At 45.1% G+C, this 15,521-nt stretch overlaps 1 protein-coding gene across 50 annotated transcripts in view; it reads left to right on the plus strand.

Annotated features, from left to right (window-relative positions):
• LOC138918323 (heparan sulfate glucosamine 3-O-sulfotransferase 4-like) overlaps window positions 1–15,521 on the plus strand; it is a 134,490-nt gene that overhangs the window by 76,026 nt on the left and 42,943 nt on the right. For 40 of the 50 annotated variants that reach the window (XR_011427562.1, XR_011427561.1, XR_011427564.1 and 37 more), the window contains one exon: window positions 1,673–1,945. The exons of 2 other annotated variants lie outside the window; for them this stretch is intronic. The gene's annotated coding sequence lies outside the window, so the exon portion shown is untranslated. Of the gene's footprint in view, window positions 1–1,672; window positions 1,946–2,652; window positions 2,796–15,521 lie in introns of all 50 variants that reach the window. 8 more of the 50 variants (XM_070239359.1, XM_070239363.1, XM_070239362.1 and 5 more) reach the window with 2 other exon arrangements.

Consider the following 15,521-nt stretch of genomic DNA (forward strand, 5'->3'; position numbering starts at 1 on the left):
CTAGAGGGACCCACAACTGAAATATACAACTATGTACTGAGGGGATTTGGGGAGAAAAAACAGAAAAAAAGACGAAGAAGATTGGCAACAGTTGTTAGCTCAGGTGCCAATCTTTAAAAAAAAAAAGAGAGAGAGAGAAGAGCCCCTTCTCATAGCCTGGGCCCCTTCATTGTGGCTGCAGATTAGGGCACAGTTCTGAGTGTTAATCCATGTGAAGGCTGCCTCAAGAAAGCTGATTCCCTTAGGCAGCACCTGGTACCAGAGAAATTCACAGTGCCTGAAGCTGGGATTTGGGGTTCCCATACCCAAGCCACATCAAGGTACCAGTCAATTCATGCATTTTATTCGCCCTGACATTAGGTTTGGAGTGTGGGCTTGAGGGTATAAAAATTCAGGTAACCCATTCCCATCCCATTCTATGTCACTGAAAATTCTTCAGGCGCCACAGAATATCATGTAAATGAGACCCCCGCGCCCCCCAAGCTGCACAGCACTGATCCCTGGGTATAAGCAGCAAGCCCATGAAATCCGTTTCTAGAGAAATTCATCCTCATCTCTCCAGTCACTGTTCAGCTAATACGTTTTCCTTCTTTTGGTAAGAGTCCTGCTTTCCCATAGGAACTGGAATCTGGGAAAAAGGAAAACAGTACTAGAAGCAGAACAAGAGTGTGGGATCACTCCTGGGTGGTACTGTCACCTCATTTGGACAGTTCACTGCCTAGATGTGCTGAGTGTGCAAATTCTGTCTCGTTGCCTCATCCAGTGTTTCTCTGAATAGAAGCAAATATCTGGGCACCAGGTATGACTTGTTTTGTGACCCCAGCCAGTAAGTCAGCCCTTTTGAGCCACCACCTCTCCCTTGGTTAGAAGCTCTTTGGCAATGGGTTCATGGAAAACATCCCAGAATGGGAGCTACATGCTGAATTCCCTAGTACTGGCTTTGCCATCGATTGTGTGATTCATCCTCTCGGATGTTCAAGCTGTGAGAAGCAAATTTGAAATGCTGGATGTGCTATATTAAATATATCAATAAGAGCAGAAGTTAAACCTTGCAAGCTGTAGGGTTTGCTTCCTCTGTAAGCCTGGCTATCTCTATGGGAACTGAAGGTTGCTTCTTTAGGCCTATAGTCGGGGAGCTAGAGCAGAGTGGAGATACGGTGGCGCAGCGAGGATGAGCCGTCTTGCACCTAATTTTTCCTCCCCTCTAAGTCTGAATACTGGCAGTGGTGAGGCAGGTGGTTCTAAGGGCTCCTTTCACTTTACCATTCATGATGACCCCACACCACCTTTACCTCCATGCCACCTTTCCCTCCTTCTTTGGATGCTTCAATCTCTTTGATCTTTTTCTTACCAGACGTTACTCCGCTTAGCCATTAAACAGCTTTAACTTTGATGACGTGGATATGGGTGAGCACAAGGATCCACTTGGTCCCTTTGGTCACTTTTGCTTCAGTGAACTCAGTGGGATGTCCAAGAAGAAACCCTTGTGTTAGGAAGAGTTCTAAGAAGGTTCCAAAGATCCCTTCTTTTGCTAGTCACACCCTTGTATAAACTGCTCCCCTTGAGTGTAAGCTGGACCTCGTGATTTGCTTCTGACTAATAGGATAAGGGAAAGGTGATGGGATATCATTTCCCTCGTTAGTTTACAAGATTGTGACTTGTGTCTTGCTAGCAGACTCTCTCCTGGCTTTGATGAAGCAAGCTGCCATGTTGGAGAGGCCTACATGACAAGGAACTGAAGGTTGCCTCCAGCCAACTCCAGCCAACAGCCATCCAGGAATTGAGGCTCTCAGTCCAACAGGCCTTGAGGAACTGCATCCAGCCAGCAGCTATAGAAGTGAGCAAAGAAGTGTGTATTTCCCCAGTCAAGCCTTCCGATGAAACCCCAGCCCCAGCTGACACCTTAATTGCAGCCTTGTGAGAGACCTTGGAGCAGAGAACCCAGGTAGGCCTTGCCTACATTCCTCACCAACAGAAACTATGAATTAATAAATACTTGGTTTTTTAAGCCACTAACTTTTGGGGTATTTGTTATATAGTAACTAACCCACCCCTAAATTACTGTAACCTTGGTGTAAGATGTAGCATGGCTGGGAAGGCAGGCACCAAATGAGAGGACAACCTCCTTGACAACATTCCTGGAGATACTGTCTTCAATCTCGAAGACTATCCCAAGTTCTCTTAGCTGCAGTGGTATCATTGTGCTCCCCCCAGCCCTGATTAGTCTCCAGGAGGTGAGGCCTAGGTAAGGTAGTGCTGGGTGGAGTGGATGGCCAGGATGTGGGGTGTTAATCTGTCTGGAAGGGACATTTTGAGCTCGAAGTGACCCTCAGGGATCATGAGGAGTGATGATAAGGTCATTCTTCCCCTCCTCATTTTTTCCTTCCTTTTCCACTCACTCCACCATTCCTTTTTCCCTACTTGTTTTCTCCTTTTGCCCCAAATTCTGGGTGGCTGCCCGATGACCATTCCTACAAATGATAGCCAGGTGATCTCTTGGTCTTGCAATAATTCTACCAAGCTGGGCATCCTGAGGAAGTTTCCCTCGGGAGCGGCTCCTCCCATTCCTTGAGGTGTCCTCACATGCAGGGAGACCTCATTGTTGAGCTCAGAATGTGCCTTCCAGACAGATTACCACCCCACATATAACAGATTCTTCGGCGGGACCCACCCAGTTCCTGGACCCTGCCCTGGCCACTCCAGTGTCCACAATTGCAAAACCCACCCATACACACACCTGCACTGACTGCTCACCTGTGAGATACTCAGGAATCAGCAACTTTTTCTAAATGAAGGTAAGTTACCGTTTTCAGGAAAATATTCCTATCTGGTCCTTTTCAGAGCTGCGAGTTCTCTCCTCCCTTCTGCTCCAGGAAGGGTAGAGGAAGGGGAAGGGTGGACTGCTCCCCATTTTCGTTAGGGTCAGCTGAGGCGTGGGGACGTGGCCCACCACCCAGACTTCCTGAGGGAGAGAAAGGCTCTTAGGAGCAGGTGACATTCATTCCTCACCAAGAGATCCAAGAGCAACATTTCCCCCTGCCACTCACCTCAGGGCCTAAACACCCCCACACTTCCAATTCCAAAACTTTCTGAGGCAACAAGGGGAAATTCTGGCTGTATCCCTCCAGAGGAACGCATCCCACCCTGCAGCTGTGTATAGTTCAGGATAGTGAGGGAGCAGATGGAAAGACAAGTTGAGCCAAGTTCTGGACTTGAAGGGTTTTTCTCATTTTGAAAAGGCCCGGAAGTTTTTAGAGTAAACTTTTTGTACTTTTTATGAAAAAGTAAAATGTTTTCAGTACAGGACATCTGAGTAAGGTCAAATACAGGACCCAAGATAAAACTGAGAAAGCCACTGTCAGGCCCCCTACAAGGGACTGGTCGTCTTGCAGAAACCAAAAGAGGAAATCAGTCAGAGCTGACTTCCCTCCTTCCTTTCCCTGAGCATAAGCACTGCGAACCCCAAACCCACTCCCCCAAAGCACCACACAGAGAACACTACTCTCTCTTAGCAGAAACATTTATTGAGGACGATCAGTATCCTTGGTTGTGCTAACCATGGTTCTCATCAGAGGATGTGTTCTCGTGAAAACTGCAATGCTTTCTCAACAAGGACTGAATGATTTCTTTGGGGACATTTTTCCTCCCTGGAAGTGTTGGAGAAGCATTTCCTGTTTGAATAGAAGAGTCAGATCTCTGAACACAGTGCTTTCATTAGAGGTGAGGGTGGCCGGAGGGACGTGGCATACATCATGCATGCAGGTGGGTCTTGGATGGGGCACAGACTCCCTGTAGGGTGGGGAAGGGGGTTGACTCTGGCATAAATGCTGGTCCTTGAAGGCCACAACTTTCCAGGGCTGTCTGATCCTGTCTCTTTTCTGTCTAACCCTTGTACGAAAACTCTTGTCAGGAGGGACAGCATCTTGGCTGCAGGATGTGGTCCTTGCCCATTCCCCTGGCTGTGGGTCAGAGAGAGCCCCGTAGTTGGAGGGATGTCCCTCGTCAGGCTCTACCTGGGCCTGCAGTTCCCCCTTCTGCTGACTTAACTCTGCAGCCTCAGGTTCGTATCTCCATGCCAGTTTCTCCTCTAGGATCTTCCCGATGGCTGCCATGAGCTCATGAGCTTCAGGAGGCCCACAGCTCACGAGAGCTGCACTTTGAGCTGGGTCTCGGAGCGGTGCAAAGGTTGACGTGAACTTGGGTTTTTGCTGGGGACTTTCCTGCCCTGTGATTTTTTTCTTGGAATTAATCCACTGAAAAAACTGCCTCATTTTTTTTCTGAAGTAACTTTCAGGAGGAAACTGTTCATTCTGTGACAGATACGGGGAAGTGCCCTCTAATTCTCTGTCCTCAATAGAGTGGCTCTTCTTTCCGGCTTTAGACGTCCCAACTCCTGAATCCTCGCTTCCACATTCTCCTGCTCTGGAGTCCAGAGGTCTCACTGTCTTTGCAGCTGGTGGGAAATTCCTATCCTGGCATTTCCATGAGACATGCTTAGAGGCCCAGGGTTCCCGCCAATCCCCATTGTCCTCCAAGTGGACTTGCAGCACCTGGGAAGCTCCCATGTCCCCACTGGAGATGCTCTGGGACTGAGTCAGTGAGGAGTCGAAGGCAAGCTATCTGAAGTAAGGGATATGTCAGCGGGAGAGCCTTTAGGCTGGCTATGTTCCTTGCTCTTCAATTGAAACTTCAACTCGGTAGGGAGCTGTTTTTTAATGTCTGATGGTTTGGAATCTTGGGGAACTTGTATTTTTGGTGAGGGACGTTCACTGGTCAGGGTAGCTTCTACTTTGCTCACATTGATATTTACCATTTGGGAGCTTCCCAACTTGTTGGTTGTCAAGATGTCACAAGATTGTGATGTAATAACGCACAGCTCCTTAGCCTTGACTATCTCCCTGAAGTTCATGGTGGACGTGGAAAAATGTTTTCAATTCTTCTCCACCATCTTTTGGCCCTGAATCATGTCCTCTCTATCACTGGAACTCACATTCTCATCCCTTGGCACTTGTCCAACCCCAGCTTGCCTTGTGGACACCTCTCGGCTGCATCTGGTATTGTCTAGTGCAGTCTTACTCTGACTCACTTTGTCTATAAAGCTGTGTGTGAGGATCTCTGAAGTCTGTCTGCCATGCTCGATTGCCTGGATGTCCTTGGCAAGCTCCTGGTAGATATCAGAGTGGGATGGTTTTAGGGCCCCCTGTCCTTCGTTGCCCACAGATGAGGTAGCAGGGAGTGGAAGATCCAGGATGGGGACTGAATTCGCTGTTTTCACCTTATTTCCCTGAAAACTTTTAGAGCTTCCCTCAAGGGGCTTGGAAACGTCAGCTTTGGAATCCACCCCAGAAATATAGGTGGCTGAGGAGAGAAAGTCAAATTGGGGAAGAGGCCATGTTTTGGCTTCTCTCAACTTATAGAATTTTATGGATTCAAGAACTTTGAGGGGTAGGCCCGACCTCTGACTCACGCGAAACCTTATAATGTGGGCTTCTAGCACCTGTCGGGTGTTGGGATCCAGAAAAGAAAGCTCTGGAGTGGTCATCTGGGGGTGGACGCCACCTACTGTTATGTTTTTCAAATTTCTGTTTTCCATATTGTTCTGGGGACTTCCAGAAGGAGGGGATGGGTTGTCCTCAGCCAGCCATGAATGACACACCCCGAGGGGGATCCTCCCTGCAGTGATCTGCCAACACTTCTGGCTTAGATGTAATCTAAGAATGGTTTTCATTTCATTCTGGTCTGTGTCCTTCCTTGAGACATTTAAGAGTTCATTCCCTGAGTAATTCCTTGAGTGACACACACAGCTACTTTTTGTCTCTGAGGCAGCCCTCAGACTCTTCAGTAGGTAGCATTCTGAGACCCTTGGAGGACTATCTTCTGGGCTCTTCTCTAGGATATATCCAAGATTCCTCTTCATGTCCTGCCTTAGTTGAAACTTTGTTGAGATCGTCTCATGGAAGCTTCCTGGGAAACTCAATTCAGTCTCTGCTCGATCCTTGCTACTCTGGCCCTGAAGCTGACGGAGCTGTGAGTGAGCATGTCTGCCTTTTTGCTGAGATGTTTCTGTGCATTTACACAGAGACTCTAGATTCCTACTGGCATGGAGGCAGCAGTGTGAGAATAGCCTCCTTGGAATGTGGAGTTCCATTTTATCCTGGGGTTCACTGGTGATATGAAAATGGCCAGGAAGGACAGAGACTGGTACATAGGCATGGGAGGACTGGCTGACCAAAGGAGGGGTGAGAGCTTGAGGACAAGTGGCTTCTTGAGATTTTTGGAGTGCAGGGACTAAACCCCACAGACTTTCTTGTTGCTTCTGCAACATGTGCCATTTCAGGTGTTGATTTTCAGTTGAGATATGAGAGTCTGACTCAATCTGGGATCTATGGAAAGACACTCCATGGTCCCTAATCTGGGTTGGAGAAGAAGATGGTAGGATTGAGAGTGGGGATTGAAGGTGGGCATGGGGCTGGACCTGAGTGAAAGGTGGGGGCTGGGATTGGGGGTTGGTCTGAGAGAAGGGTTGCAGATGTACATCGGGGAGGGGAGGAGGGTGAGAATGGGGAAGTGGTGGAGATTCTTGATCCCACATCTTGACTGCAGAAGCATTACAGATTCCATTGAATAAGACAAAATGCGACCCTAGTGGGGCACTACTACTAGAAACCAGGAGAGTGGCCAGCAGGGACTCACTGTGCAGAGAGGGAAGACCCCAAAAGAGCTGGGTATATTTCTGCTGCAAGTTTTCTCCCAAAGTCTTGACATACAGTAGCTTTTGACAAATGCTCAGGTGCTCTGGTTTGCCTGTGATGTCCCAGCCAGTTTTGGGGGCTGTGGTGTCTTGTACATCAAGTGGCTGCAATGAATTCCCTGAAGACATCCGTTGGTTTTCTGAGCACATTTGTTTTGAAAATCGTCCTTCCTCCTTTTCTATCTTCTCTAAAATCTGGAAATCCATTCTCTTTTTTATTTCTCTTGCCAAGAATGCCTGGCCGTTAAGGCCAAGGAAAGAAAGGCTGCTGGCCTCCATGTGATTGGTAGCAGAGTCTCCCCAGAGACAGGTCTCTGGTAGACGGAGGGAAACTTGCTCTCGTTGAAAATCAGAGTGTGATAATGTGGGGAGGAACATGTTCTTGGCAGGAGCCTGACAACAAGAGAATTCTGAAATTGACAGACTTGAATGGTCAGTGCCTCTGACTGTTGGGACATAAGTGGACAACCCACCAGGGCTACCTGGAGATGAGTTCTCTGGAGCAGACTTCAATAAGATGGAAACCGATTTAGATTGAGTCACAGTTAAAGGGTGGTCTGTCGGTGGTGAGACAGACAGGCTTGGTGCTGCGTGATGACAAGCCAGTGAGTCATTGGGATTCATTATCTGGGACAAATTTGGTAAGGGGTTAATATCTTGGGAAAGGGTGCGGTCAAGAGAGAAGATCGTGTTCGGAGACAGAGTGGCATCTGGTTGGAGAAAAGGATCCGTTGCCTGGGTGTCATGAGGTGGGAGAGGGGGAAGGTCAAGGGGTTGGGGTGGGGAATGGTCTCCTGGGAGTTTGGACTCCAAGGGAGGAAAAGGCTCTGGTGGCATAGAGTGAGCCGGTGGTGAGGGTGAAAGAAAGTCAGCTAAGGGTGTCATTGGGTTAGGTGAGAGAACAGAGGGGGGAGGTGGGGAAGGGTCAGGTGGAGGGGATGGTGTTAGGTCTCCTGGAGGGACTTCTGAGAAGGCAGAGGACAGAGTGAATGATGACTCAGTCCCAGAAGCTGAGGAAACCATAGAGGACACAGAGGCAGTATCATCTTCCAGGTCCTCCAGGAACAGCAGCCGATTGACCTCCACGGTTGTGCTATTACACACCTCACAGGAGGGGTCTGGACATAGCAGTTGACGAAAGCAGATGGTATCACGATGCTGGCCCCGGGGACTGAAGGAGACAGGATATACATAGCTGCAGCCAGGACCAGAACAAATATATGGGGCCCTGGCAGGTCTGACAGAGGTAGGGGCACCCATTGCATACTGTCCTTTCACATCCCCCCACTTCCTTGAGCTCACAATCTATGTTGTTTCCTTCTCCCCAAGACTTTCACAATCTGGATTTCAAAATCTGAGGATTTTCCCTCCCTTATCAATCTCACGTTTCACTGAGGCCCTAGAAATTCTTAGACCCTGCTAAGAAGCGGGATACAGGAAAGAAGGATTGTGTTTAGTCACCTTTGCAGCAGAGAAAGCACCTTCCTTGCCTCCTCTGCTTCTCTCTGGCAAGCTCTCCCACCTGGGAAACCAGGAAAGTGATGAAGACAGAAGCAAAGAGATCTTTTAGGAGGCAGAGTAGAATGTCCTTTATGGTACCCTTGGTAGATTGGACTTGGAGAGCTCCAAGAATTAGGATTCAAGATCGCACGGTTAATGATAATAATAAAGCTCACGTATGTATGTTGCTTTATCATTCACAAAGGGCTTTCATTCATATAGGTATGTCATCCCATGTGAGGCTCAAAAACACCATGTGAGGAACATAGGTCACTGGTTATTTCAAGGAAGAATCTGATCATCCAGGAAGTCAAAGTACTTTCACAAGGTCAGGAGATAGAAGTTCTGACTCTTGACATCTCATATGGCCACTTATTGGGCAACGCCCATTGCCCAGGTCCATCACTGCTTCATGCCCAGAGCTGGGCAGAGCAGGAATCTGAGAAATGTTTCAGGTTCTGACTGCTTTCCCATGAGCCTCTCCTCTGAGGGCTCTGTTTTCTGAAGGGACTGTATCTAGTGACTGACATCCTCAGAGACCATGGACCTGGGAACTCATGGAAACGACAGGAAGGGTCACCCTTGAAGAGCTCAGGTGGGATAGGTAGAACCTTACCTCTTGGTGTTCCACCTTTTCTTCTCCTCTTGGCTCTGCCCTGATACTGAGAACAAAAAGAAAAGAATGAGGGGCTGGGACTCATTGGTCTCACTTCTCTGTTTAGGAAAGTCAGATATTTGTTATCCAAGAATAATATGACTCTCTATTTTAATTCCTATAATTTTGCGTTCCTTCCTTTTATTAATTTTTAAAGGTGATAAGATACTTTCAGTTTTTCCTTCTTTGAAAACCTCGAAGGAGGACATTTGGCTGGAGTCCACACTTGATCTTCTCAGTCAGAAGTCCTCTGCTCAAGGCGGGCATAGACTCTGAGGCCCACAGTCACATCTGTGCTTCCTCAGATAGGCCCCTGTATCCTGGGACAGAGCTCACACTCCAGCATCTGCTCAGAGGCTCAGCTCTGTTCTCCTGATCTGCCCAACACGAAGGAAGGCTTGGCAAGTGGCACCTGACATGGCAAGATGACTCATGATCAAGTGCTGGGAACGGTGTTCTCCTACACAGATCTGAAACGCTAAATAACTGAATCAAGGACTACAGAATCACTGTTTGGGATTTTATTTGGGAACCTACCAGCACACCCAGATAGTCTGTGAGCTTTAAATGGAATCCTTAGTCCTCCCTGAAGCCCTAGTTCTGCCTGTTCTCTTCCCCTAAGGGAGCAATGGTCTGTCCTCTCCTCACACTTCCCATTTTAGGTGTCTCTCTGGCCCAGCCAAAGTCATTTAAAAATGTGAGAAAGGGAACAGGAAAATAAAGAATTATCCTTTGAGGAGTGACTTTTGGTTCCAGCTCCAACACTTAAAGATCTTGGGAGTCTTTACTACGGTCCTTAGGAGAAGCAAAAGCTGAGCAAACTGAAAATCAATGGCTTTTCTTGAAGTCACCAGAGAATTGAGGTTGCAGGGCAAACTACTACCCAAAATCTTCAGAGAGGGTGAATGCAGAGAATCACAGTTAAGATCAGCTTACCTGGAGCAGAAGCCACTAGAGCCATAAACTGGTAGAAACACGTAAAAGACACTGACAAACTGCTGAGGATGCATGTGGGCTAGCATGAAAGTGAGAAACTCCTGGAGGACCATTTAAGGGGAGGCCCCACCTACTCGTGAGTTTTACTTCCAGGAACCCTACTAAGTTCTCACAGTGAAGAACCATGAAGAAACTCTGATGTTTCTGGCACGGGAGGGTGGGGGAGAAAGGTTACAATTTTGAAAGGATTTTGAAATATCCCCTGAGTGTGCTCCGTAGTAGAAGCCTCCTCAGCAGGGGAAAAGACTACCAAGACTTATCCCACGCGGGGGAAGGGCAATTACCCAACTGCAGCCCCCTGTAGCCTTCCTGTCTCATCTAAAGAGTTCAAAGAAAAAAAAAAGCTTAGAAACACTTGTGAAGGTCACAACCCAGGGACACAGGCCCACTAAAAGATTTAATTATATCCCCTCCGTTAACACCTTCCCACCGCTTCCCCAGGGCTGCAGTATAGTGATGGGATCATAGCTGAAAGAGTTGCAAGGCATAGGCTCTGTTTAAGGAGGAGATTTAGGGGAACCTAAAGACACAAGAAACACAAAAACAAGGACACTAGAGGAAATTGAAGCCTCTGACATGCACAGCTACGGTAAATATTAAACACAGCCCAACACCTAGCCAGATGAGCATAAAACTTCACACTAAAGGTTTATTTATTTCCGTTCCTATTTCCTAATACAGCATGTCTGGCTTTCAACCAAAAATTACAAGGCATGCTAAAAGGCAAGAAAAAACAGTCTAAACAGACAAAGCAAGCATCAGATCCACATTCACATTGACACAGGTTTTGGAATTATCACACATAGAATCCAAAATAACCATGATTAGTATGTTAAGGGCTCTGATGGAAAAAATAGATGGCACACAAGAACAGATGAGGAATGTCAACAGACAGAGGGAAATTCTAAGAAAGAATCAAAAGGGAATGTTAGAAACCAAAAACACTACAAGAAATGGAGAAGGCCTGTGATTGGCTCATCTGTAGACTGCATACGGCCAAGGAAGGAATATGTGAGTTTGAATATATGTCAATAGAAACTTTGCAAACTGAAATGCACAGAGAAAAAGAAAAAAAATTTTAAAGCCCAGAATATCCAAGAACTGTGAGACAGTTTCAAAATATGTAGCGTGTGTAATTGGCATACCAGAAGGAGAAAAGAGAAAGAACAGAGTAGAAAAATATTTGAAGTAATAATGGCCAAGGATTTTCCAAAATTAATGACAGGTTAACCATAGATTGTAGAAGCTCAGAAAAGACCCCAACAAGATAAATACTAAAAAAGTCTATACTTGGACATATCGTCTTCAAACTGTAGGAAACCAAAAGATAAATCTTGAAAGAATCCAGAGGAAAATAAACACCCTACAGCTAGAGGAACAAGGATGAGAATTGTGGGATTCTCATCATAAACCATGCAAGCAAGAAGAGAGTGGAGTGAAATATTTAAAGTGTTGAAAGAAGAAAAACCACCACCCACCTAGAATTTTAGATCTAGTGAGATTATCATTCAAAAGTGAAGGAGAAATAAAACCTTTCTCAGACAAACAAAAACTGAGGGAATTCATCAGCAGCAGACCTGCTCTGCAATAAATATTTTTTAAAAGTTCCTCAGGGAGAAGGAAAATGATAACTTGGATCTTCATTAAAAAGAGGAAGAGAAGGAATAAATTAAGGTAAAATGAAACTTTTATTTTTCTTATTCTCAATTGAGCTAATAATAATAGTGACAATGTATTGGGTGATTATAGTATATGGATAAGTGAAAGGAATGAAAACAATGTTACAGAGGACTTACATTACTTATAAACGTATATTACAAACTCTACGGCAATGACTGAAATTTTTTGTAAAGAACAATTGATATAGTAAGAGATGAGAGAAAATGGAATCATATAAAATGCTTGTCTAAAACCAGAAAACTCAGAAAAAGAGAAGAAAAAAGAATAGATATAATGAATAGTAAAGAGTTATAGACATTGTAAATATGAGTCCTACCGTATTTTTAAAAAATCACTAAATATAAATGGTGTAAATTCACCAATTAAAAAACAGAGACTGTTAGTGGATAAAAAAACAAGACCCAATTAAATGTTGTATACAACATGCCCACTTTAAAAATAAAGATACAGATAGATTACAAATAAAGACAGAGAAAAATGTACCATGCCAACACTAACCAAAAGAAAACAGGAGTAACTATATAAATTTCAGACAAAGCAGACTTCAGAACAAGGAAAACTATCAGGGATAAAGAGGGGTATTACATAACCATAAAGGGTCCATGCTCCAACAAGACACACAGTCCTCAACATGTATACATCGAACAACATAGTGTCAAAATATGAGGCAAAAACTGGTAGAACTGCAAAGAGAAATAGTTGAATCTATTGTTATGTTTAGAGATTTCACCCTCTCTCTCAGAAATGGACAGATTCAGCAGGCAGAAAATCAGTATAGATGCAGTTGACCTGAACAGCACCATCAGTCAACGTGATCTAATTGATATTTTGTAGAGTACTTCATCCGATAATACACATTCTTCTCAAACTCTCATGGAACATTCACCAAGATAGACCACGTTCTTGGCCACAAAACACACTTTAACAAAAGTAAATAGAGATTGTACAAAGTATGTTTTCAGACCATAATGGAATTAAACTAGGAATGAATTGCAGAAGGATAGCTGGAAATCCTAAAATGTTTGGAGATTAAACAACACGCTACTAAACACATTGGTCAAGGAAGAAGTCTCAAAGTATTTTAAACTAAATGAAAATTAAAATAGAACTTATTAAAATTTATAAGGTATAGCAAAAGCAGTACTTAGGGGGAAATTGATAGCATTGAATGCATCTATTTGAAAAGAAAGACTTGATATTTCTGAGGGACCTGATTTACTTACCTGATTGATGTCTCTCTCTTTCCGAAATATTGGGAAACATGGACTCCTCTTTAGGTAGCACAGTGACAGAAGAAGGAGCCCCACCCCACACAGGAAGGCAGGGATGGGAATACCTAGGAACTCAAGCTGGAGCTCAGCCGTGGTGCATTAACATTCCTCAGACAAAGAGGGTGATCTGCATCACCAGAAGTGCACTGCCACCTCAGGCAGCTGGGCGTTAAGAGTGCACATTCTAGACTAGAGTTCCAGGCCCGCATCACAGAGCTTTAGCATAGACACCAAAGGTTCTTGAAGGTCTGGGAGGGGAAAACACAGAAGTGATGAACCCACAACCCTTCCCCCACCATCCAGGCCATCAAATCAGTCCACCCCTCTGAGGCCCTTTAGATACTTCCAACTTACCTTCCAACTCCACATATTCACCATAGCATATATTTCACCTTGGTGAAATTTTCTATTTATTCTGTTACCCAGCTGTTACCTAAGAGCCTTTTATTGCTTGGTGATCTCCTTTTGGACCCCCACGTCATCTTTGAAAGTCGGTCCTGTGCCCAGGGATTTACATCCCCAAGATCTACTCGGCCTTCAACTAAAACTTCCCCTCATACATAATGTGTTTTTACCTGTATGAAACCAGAAATACACTCAGCAGCAGCCCCACCTCCCGTTATCTCCTCAAAAGAATCCACTATCACCAAAAAGCATGAGAGAACAGAGTAGCCTGTATCAACCAACAGAAAGCATGAGAAAGAGGGCCACAAGGGCATGGCACATCCGTGGACCCAGGGCAAACAACTTGAAAATGTTTGGTAGCTCTTCTTTTCCCCGAATCCCTCTTAGGCTAGTCAGCCTCTAAAGGTTCTCAAATCTGGCCCCTTCCACCCATACGGTGTCTCACCCTGCTGCTCCCTCTTTTTCTCTGCCAAATCCCCTCCTCCCAGCAAAATTTTAAACTTTTCCATTATTTTACAGAGCAATTGTGCTGGACCATGACCTGCAGGGTCAAACTCATCTTGATTTAGGACTAGGCTTCTCTTTAGCATAACTTCTAGTGAGCACAGTTGTAATCATATTTGACAGTACCTTTAGATTTTTTTTGAATCACACCTATGGTTACTTCTTCCATGAAAGGTTTTATGATTTTTTTCCCCATCTACTTTCTATCTTTTCCCCAAAATTCCCATTGACATCTCTGTACCTTTTTAAACAATAATGTCATTTTTGTTGATGGTGTATATATATTTATTTCATCTCCCCCCACGCTAGCTAGTCATTTAATAGGTATAACTTTTACAGCTTCATTGTTTAGTGCTAAACTGCTGGAATGAAGCCCTGTGTCATGTCCTCCCTTTGCCTGCCCGCATTCCCTCGCTGAGTCTGATGAATCTATCTTGGCCGCAGACACCCAATCCTTTCCCTCCCATGTGAGAGGGTTTACCAGTAATGACAGCTCCTTTCTTTCCCTGTCTTCTCCCTCATCCACAGCTTCACCATCGTCTCTACCCAAAAGAAAGGTACACTTCAAGCCCACCCCTCTCATGTACCCTCCCTCGACTGCAGGAGGTCTCTGTTCAGACAAATCCCTCTATGTATCTTTGCTTCTCTGGCATTGTTTTTTTTATAGCAAGTCTGGTCCTGACTGCCCCTAAGGTCCCCAGGACTCATGATTGTAAAATCATCCTTTAAAGTCTGAGCAAGATAAGCTCCACCAACAATAGTTTCAGGTGGGGCCAGCCCCATGGTCGAGTGGTTAAGTCTGCACACTCCGCTTTGGAGGCCCAGCATTTCGCCGGTTTGGATCCCGGGAGCGAACATGGCACATTCATGGACATCCGTGTGTGTGTGTGTGTGTGTGTGTGTGCTGATATAGAGAGAAAGGGGAGGGAGGGAGCGGAGACAGAGACAAAATGGAGAGATATCGAAAATGGGTCAAAATACTAACGGGTACACCTGGATAAGGGGGGGAAGGTTGTTTACCATCCATGCAACTTTTCCACAAGTTTATCTTTAAATAAATACATTTTAAAAATGGACTGTTGGCTGTTGTCCCAAATTTTGCCTAACCTTTGAAATTTCTGGCTTTTATTCCCGCACCTGCCATCGCTAGCCTACCCAGACCCCAGAAGTGTGCAATGGTGACTTTAAAAGAGTTGTCGCAGGTTCTGTCCCAGGCAAGAAACCCTGGATCCTCTTTGCACATTTAAAGTGTGCTAACATTTTAACAGGGTTTCACAAAATACTATAAAAGAGCATCCCCCCCAAATTTTTTTTTTTAAAAATTATACATAATATAAAACAAGAACCAAAGGAAAGAACAAAATATTCAACATGTGTACAGCATGAAACCCCTAATTTCTTCCTTATCTGGTGCCACTGGGTCGTCCGTCTTCTGGGGTTTTGTGGTGTGAGTTGGTTTGCCGGCACTTCCTCTGCTCTGCTAGTCAGTTACCACTCCTGCACCGGATTTCCGTCTTCAAAAATTGTGTTGACATCTTTTGTCATATCTTCTCCCCTTCTTGTCATCCTCAAGGGCCTTGTTCTTTTTAAATCCTTTACTTGTTTTAGCAGCTTTATTGAAATATAGTTCACATACTATACAACTTACCCATTTAAAGTGTATAATTCCATGATTTTTAGTGTATTCACAGGTGGGTAACCATCACCACAGTCAATTTTAAAGCATTTTCATGACTTCAAAAAGAAACTTCATAACCTT

This window comes from Equus caballus, chromosome 17 (genome assembly GCF_041296265.1).
Source record: "Equus caballus isolate H_3958 breed thoroughbred chromosome 17, TB-T2T, whole genome shotgun sequence".
NCBI classification, from domain to species: domain Eukaryota; kingdom Metazoa; phylum Chordata; class Mammalia; order Perissodactyla; family Equidae; genus Equus; species Equus caballus.